A 7680-nucleotide genomic window follows, 5' to 3' on the forward strand; every position below is an offset into this window, starting at 1 on the left:
TATATTACAGCATAGAGAATCTCAAGATTCTTTTCTGTAAGAGCTCTCCGCCCCCCTCTCTCCCTCCCTCCCTCTCTCTCTGACTTTGCCTCTCTTTTCCTATTTACCCCACCCCTTTCCCTGTCTCTTTCCCGATCTTTGTCTCCCTATCCCTTTCTGTTTTGGTCTCTATCTCTTTTTATTTTTTCTCTGTGTTGGTCTGTCTCTATTTCTCTCTGTCTGTCTCTGTCTGTCTGTCTGTCTCTGTCCCTCTGTCTCTGTCTCTGTCTCTCTCTGTCTCTCTCTTTCTCATTTTCCTCCCGTCTCCATGTAGTGAAGTTCCCATCTTCTCTGTGCAAGAATATTTAAGAGATTTTAATAATACATATGCCAAGCTAGACTCATCTTTCCCTGCATGTACTATGATTTGCAATCAAGTAGAACAATTAGATTGTCACACAGCCCTTTAAACCCCAGTAAGAGTTGCCTGAAGATGTAAAATCTGCCAGGAGGTGAAGTAGAAACGATTTTTCTTTTTATTGCTCTTCAATTTTCAATTTATATTCCAAGATGCATTCTTAAAAAATTGTAGAATCTTAGGAGAGAATTGTATCAATGTGAATAAGAGGAAACCGATTCGTTTATCAGATTTCATGTTAATAAAAAAAAGAAACTGCAGTGTGCAGAAAGGCTGCAAGTGGTCCTTTTGACAGAGAGCTTGTTTCCTGAACAAGGAAGAGAAGTCTGAATTTCTCATTTATTCTTAGCTATCCATAGGGATTTGGTTATATCGTCCCAAATCATGGGCATTCCTGAAGGGAAACAGTAAGCAAGTCATTTTGCATTTCCATTCAATAAGCCAAGATCTGGCAAAACAGTTCAGAGCCATTAGGCAATTAAAAGAGAGACCACTGGTCACAATTCCTAAATCAGTTAAAAAAATAATTTGGAAAGTGACAAAGTTTAAGGAGATAAAAAATAGAGCCTGAAAATAATGTCCTACTGAAATCTGTGACTGAAACTATGATCCTGGAGGTATTAACTTTATACATATATATATGTATATATATACGTATATATGTATGTATATATGTATATATATAATATATGGGTATCTTTTACATATATACATATCTATCTATCTATATAAATATAAATATAGTTGGAAAAATTAAAGCAAACTTTCAGCCAGTAGTAAACCTTTTTAGTGAACCCACTAGCATGTCACTTTAATAGTTAATATGTCAAACTCAGATAACTCCAGATCAGTCTTTTTTTTAATCTGATTTTTTAAAATGCTAACAAAAAGTAGGGCCACCATATAGACAAAATTGTGAAGTGGTCTTGGACTCTCTGAGGATGTTTTTTCACATCTCTTAGTCCAAGGCTTTGGCACCATTCTTCCTCTGCGATAGAGTTTAGAAGTACTTAGAGCCCTTATATTCTCCTTCAGTTCCTTCCTTTCTCAGAAAGGATCTAACATTAATCATTTACACCTTAGCAAGAATGAATTTGTCAATGTTTTCTCTTAGGAATATTTGCATTTTAAACCTTCTCTTTAATTGTGAAATTCATTTAAATTTAGAGTATTTATTGAGTGCCCACTTTGGGTAAGGCACTGAAGGGCATGCAACATTAAATGAAAATCTTTATCCATTGTTAATGGAATTTCAGGCATTGGAATTAAAGTGAAGTTTTTTTGGTTGTTGTTATTGTTATTGTTGTTGAGTTGGTGGGACTTTTCTCACTGTTTTTGCAATCATTACATGAATGCAAATGCTTACTCTGAGGCAAATGGGAAAAGCTGACCTTGAAGAAAGATGTTGAACTACTGCTTTTTGCAAATAATTGGTAGGTCAGCTATTATAATAGTATCATTTCATTTATATGTGTCTTGGTCTTGTACAATAAAGCCTTTAGAAGAAAGGAACTATTTCATACTGGAAAGAATAATGGCAAAAGAAGAGAATTCCTAGTCTTAATTAGGGATATACACCAGACTTTGGAAAAGCACATATCAAAGTTCAGAGAAAATGTAAGTATGATTCTAGGGCAAGAATCTCTAAAGAGTGATGGGAGATTTGAAACAATTAAATTCTAAACTTATAATCACAAATATTTGCCATGAGAATTGTTTCTGTGGTATGTAATGAAACCAATGTGTCTGTTCTAGAAAGTCTCACATGGAAGCTCTTACATGGATCCAAGGCTGCCAAGATGCTTGGGAAAATGCTGGGTAGGAACTCTATCTAAAACCAACTTGCTAAGATTATCGTTGCCCCAGAACATCTCCAGGACTGTTGTTACATTGCAAAACCATATTTATCTCATTACTGACAACCAATCTTGTGCTGAATCCTTAGGATGAAAGTTTCACCGAAGGAAGTAATAACCTTGTCAAAGATAAGAAATGAACCTAGTGGGGTAGGACACTGAACCCTTTTCTTGACTTCAAAAGGAAGCTAGATCTGTTCCTTCTTTATTTATCCCCACCTTTGTCAGAAATCAGCCTTTAAGGACAGTGTATGGTTTCTCAGTGATTTCCTTTCTTCTTCTTTTTTTTTTTTTTGGTTTTCTTCCTTGGTGGCTAGGAGGAAGGTAGCAACGCTCCTAAGAATTCTTAGTAATTTTCAGTTCTCTGTTACTTTTTTTGCAGTTTCATGTGCAATCATCTTTTTTTTTAATTGAATGCTTGTTTTATTCCATACATTAAAAATAAAATTTAATTAAAAATAAGGTCAGCCACATTAAACACAAGTCTTCATGTTGGTATCATCATTCAGATTGTTGGATATGTTCCTGTTAGAGAGAGAGCAAAAGAGAGAGAGAGAGAGAGAGAGAGAGAGAGAGAGAGAGAGAGAGAGAGAGAGAGCTACACAAGACAATACCATAGAACAAAACTTCTGTCTGTTAACAAAGGATGGAAGGTCATAGGGCCAACCACTGGCAGAATTATGAGGCAAATAAAGTTTGTCTTTATCCCCGCCATCTCCCCTTGGAGCCAACCCTGAGTTAGCACATATCTGCTAAATGGGCCCCTTCCTTCTATATCTCGACTCAGCTCCTCTCTCTCTTGCCTGAGCACAAAGAAGGTCATCCTCTGACCTACCACCCTCTCTACCAACTGATTAATGGAGCTTTTCCTTTTACCCCAGTACTCTCAGATATACATTTAGGGTTCAATAGTGGGCGTATTCTTTTTTTTTGTATCAACTTTGTTTTATTCTTTACAGGTTCTCAATCATCTTGATTCAGTCATTATTGCTGCTTCCGTCTGAAGGAGCATCCTTCTGTAAGTCTTGCCTTTCCTCCAGTAGGCTGACAGAGCGCAGTGGAGCATCCCACACAGAGAACCACTGTGTGTGGCTAAAGACAGTGGTGATTTTATAGCACCCTGAGCACTACATGTCCATGAAATACGAGTTCAGACTGCACCAGGTGCTTTTTCTTGTGTTTCTGCTTCTCCTCCTTGGGAGAGGGGTGCAGGAGGTCTTTTGTGAGAGGTATGTTGGCTCAGGGAGATCATCACTGCTGGAAAAATGGGCATATTCTTTTGTTAACATTTGATGATCATGACTTGCAACAGGTACAAATTGCAAAGAAGTGAATTTTCCTCAAAGAGAACAAAATTTTCCTAATAATTAGAGTAAATCAAGAAGGAGAATAGCTTCTTTGAGGATCTAGCTGATTTCCTCCAAATTGGAAATCTTTGAACAAAGATTGGATGAGTACTTATTGGCTTTGCCGTACAGAAGGTTCTTTTTTAAAAAAAAAACTTATTAATTTATTTATTTTTAGTTTTCAACATTCACTTCCACAATATTTTGAGTTTCACCCCACCTTGCCCCTTCCCCACCCCAAGATGGCATGCATTCTGAATACCCCTTCCCCTAATCTGCCCTCCCTTCTATCACCCCCCCTCCACCTTATCCCCTTCCCTTTCTATTTTCCTGTAGGGCAGGATAGATTTATATACCCTATTGCCTGTCTATCTTATCTTCCAGTTGCATGTGAAAACAATTTTTAACATTTGTTTTCAAAACTTTGGGTCCCAAATTTTTTCCCTTCCTTCCTCCCCACCCACCCTCATTGAGAAGGCAAGCAGGTTATACATGTGTAGTCATGTAAAACACTTCAATAGTAGTCACGTTGTGAAAAACTAAGTATATTTCCCTTCATCCTATGCTGCCCCTCATTTATTCTATTCTGTCTTTTGAATCTGTCCCTCCTTAGAAGTGTTTACTTCTGATTACCCCTCCCTCTATCTGCCCTCCCTTCTATCATCCTCCTCTCTCTTATCCCCTTCCCTCCTATTTTCCTGTAGGGTAAGACAGATTTCCATACCCAATTGAGTGTGTATGTTATTCCCTCCTTAAGTCAAATCCACTGAGAACAAGATTCACTCATTCCCTCTCACCTTCCCCTATTTTCCCTCCACTGTAAAAGCTTTTTCTTGTCTGTTTTACGTGAGATAATTTACCCCATTCTACATCTTTCTTTCTCCTTCTCACATTATAATCCTCTCTCACCCTTTAATTTTATTTTTTAGATATCACCCCTTCATCTTCAACTCATCCTGTGCCATCTATCATCTTTCTATCTATCTATCTATCTATCTATCTACCTACCTACCTACCTATCTATTTATCTATCTATCCATATAATTTTTTTTCTTTCCAGCTACCCTAATACTGACAAAGGTCTCATGAATTACAAATATCATCTTTCCATGCAGGAATGTAAACAGATCAACCTTAATAAGTCCCTTATGATTTCTCTTTCCTGTTTACCTTTTCATGCTTCTCTTGAGTCTTGTATTTGAAAGTCAAATTTTCTATTCAGCTCTGGTCTTTTCATCAAGAATGCTTGAAAGTCCTCTATTTCACTGAATATCCATTTTCCCCCTGCAGGATTATACTCAGTTTTGCTGGGTAAGTGATTCTTGGCTGTAATCCTATCTCCTTTGGCCTCTTAAATATTATATTCCAAGCCCTCTGGTCCCTTAATGTAGAAGCTGCTAAATCTTGTGTTATCCTGATTGTGTTTCCACAGTACTTGAATTGTTTCTTTCTGGCTGCTTGCAGTATTTTCTCCTTGACCTAGAAACTCTGGAATTTGGCTATAATATTCCTGGTAGTTTTCCTTTGGGGATCTCTTTCAGGAGGTGATTGGTGGATTCTTTCAATTTCTATTTTGTCCTCTGGTTCTAAAATATCAGGGCAGTTTTCCTTGATAATTTCTTGAAAGATGATGTCTAGGCTTTCTTTTTGATCATGGCTTTCAGATAGTCCAATAATTTTAAAATGATCTCTCCTGGCTCTATTTTCCAGGTCAATTGTTTTTCCAATAAGATATTTCACATTGTCTTCTATTTTTTCATTTTTTTGGTTTTGTTTTACAATGTCTTGATTTCTCATAAAGTCATTAGCTTCCATTTGCTCCATTCTAATTTTTAAGGAAGTATTTTCTTCAGTGAGCTTTTGGACTTCCTTTTCCACTTGGTCAATTCTGCTTTTTAAAGCATTCTTCTCCTCATTGGCTTTTTGGACCTCTTTTGCCATTTGGGTTAGTCTGTTTTTTAAGGTGCTATTTTCTTCAGTATTTTTTTGGGTCTCCTTTAGCAAGCTGTTGACTTGTTTTTCATGATTTTCTTGCATCATTCTCATTTCTCTTCCCCGTTTTTCCTCTATTTCTCTTACTTGCTTCTCAAAATCTTTTTCTCAGTTCTTCCATGGCCTGGGACTGATTCATATTTTTCTTGGAGGCTTTGGATGTGGGAGCTTTGACTTTGTTGTCTTCTTCTGGTTGTATGATTTGGTCTTTTTGTCACCAAAGAAAGATTCTATGGTCTGATTTTTTTTGTGCTGTTTGGTCATGATCCCAGCCAATTACTTGAGTTTTAAACTCTCTGTTAAGGTAGGGGTCTACTTCCATTGTGGAGAATGTACTGTCCCAAGCTTTGGGGGTTTAATGTAGCTGTTTTCAGAGATACTTCTAGGGACCTGTAAATTTTCTGTTTTTCCAAGGTGGTATGATCAAGGGTGAGGTGTTTACTCCTTTCCTGGCCTATGGTTGTTTTGGGCTGGAGATTTATTTCACTCTGTCTTTTTGTGGGTTCTGCTGCTCTAGAATTTGTTTAGAACCATTTTTACAGGTATTTGAAGGGGTTTGGGGGAGAGCTCAAGCAAGTTATGCTTTTACTCTGCCATCTTGACTCTGCCCCCCAATTCTTTATTACTTTTGAAGAAAGAAGGAAAAAAAACCAAAAGTAACCAAATTAACTAGCATTCAGTTAACTATAAACAAGTCTTGGAAAGAACACTGAATTTTTATTCAAAAGACCTGATTTTTAATCCTACCTCTAAAACTTAAATCCTATGTCATCTTGTATAAGTCTTGTATAAGTCCTGGGGCCCAGTTTTCTTATCTGTGAAACAGGTGACTAGATGATCTCTAAGGTGCCTTATTGTTCTACAACCATGATATTCTGATTCTTTTTAGGTAGTGTTATTAGGTTGTTAGGTAAAATGTTGCTACAAATATAGGGTATCTTGATTTCAGAAATAAATCTGATAAAAATTCATGATATCCTGGTATATAAGATGGATTGGATGATATTACAGTTAGTTGAATTTATAGACATATAAAAAACCTATACACAAAAGTTTTGACTCAATATCAATCAAGATATACTTTGTCTTTTGCCTAGATCTATTCAATATTTTTATCAGTGACTTGGAAGAACAGAGAAAAAGCATGATGATCACATTTTCTGGATGACTCAAAATTCGATGAGAGAGCCAAGATGATATAATAATAGAATTTTAAAGTTAAAAGTGTCTATATAGATCATCTGACCCAGTCTCTTCACTTACAGATAAAACTTAGAGGTTAAGCAGTTTGTCTGAGGTCAGAAGAGCAGAGCTGAAATGAGAATTCAAGTCTCCTCACTCCTAGTCCAGTACTCACCAATATAGCCCACTAATTTTCATAATAGGATCAAGAATCAAAAGAAAACCAACTATTGATCAGAGATAAATGTAAAGACATTGAGATTCCAAAAAATTAAGTGGAAGTATATGTATTTCCTTCCTTGCTTTGCTCATGAATTTCTGGGATTTCAAACCTGTGCCTTAGCTGCAGTCCCCTCCTAGAACTTCCCTCAGCACCTGGGGCCTCCTCACCTGGAATATCTAACCATCCCTGTTGGTCTTCTCTCCCTGGACTATCCCTACACCAGGTAGACCACTTTCTTCCATCTGTGACATCCTCCTGGAGCCTCCATTTTGCAGAGGGGCTCGAGTTGGCTTTCGTTTCTCTCCCAGCTCTGCCCTTGACTTTCTGTACTTCATAACCATGCTCCGACTCTAATATTTTCATCCGCCCTCACCCTTTTTAGTTCCCTTTTGGGTATCTTCTTCTATTAGATTGTAAACTCCTTGAGGGCAAAGACTGTCTTTTATGTTTATATCTGTCTCCTTAGGACTTAGCACAGTGTATCAATAGCAAGCACTTAATGAATGATTTTGGCCTTGATATACCTACAGAATGAGGCCAGGTCTGCTTGCTTTATAATTCTTGTGAATAGGAATTATTATGTAATTCTTTGTATTTATATCCCCAGTTTCTAGCACATTGCTTTACAGATGGTAATTTCTTACTAAGTGTAAGTTACAGAGAGACAGATATTGACTCGATACG

At 37.1% G+C, this 7680-nt stretch overlaps 1 pseudogene; it reads right to left on the reverse strand.

The window, feature by feature from the left end:
* Window positions 1-3237: 3237 nt before the first annotated feature.
* Window positions 3238-7359, reverse strand: LOC114026567 (annotated as a pseudogene).
* Window positions 7360-7680: the final 321 nt, after the last annotated feature.

The sequence above is a fragment of the Vombatus ursinus genome, unplaced genomic scaffold (genome assembly GCF_900497805.2).
Source record: "Vombatus ursinus unplaced genomic scaffold, bare-nosed wombat genome assembly UNPS02014841.1, whole genome shotgun sequence".
NCBI lineage: Eukaryota > Metazoa > Chordata > Mammalia > Diprotodontia > Vombatidae > Vombatus > Vombatus ursinus.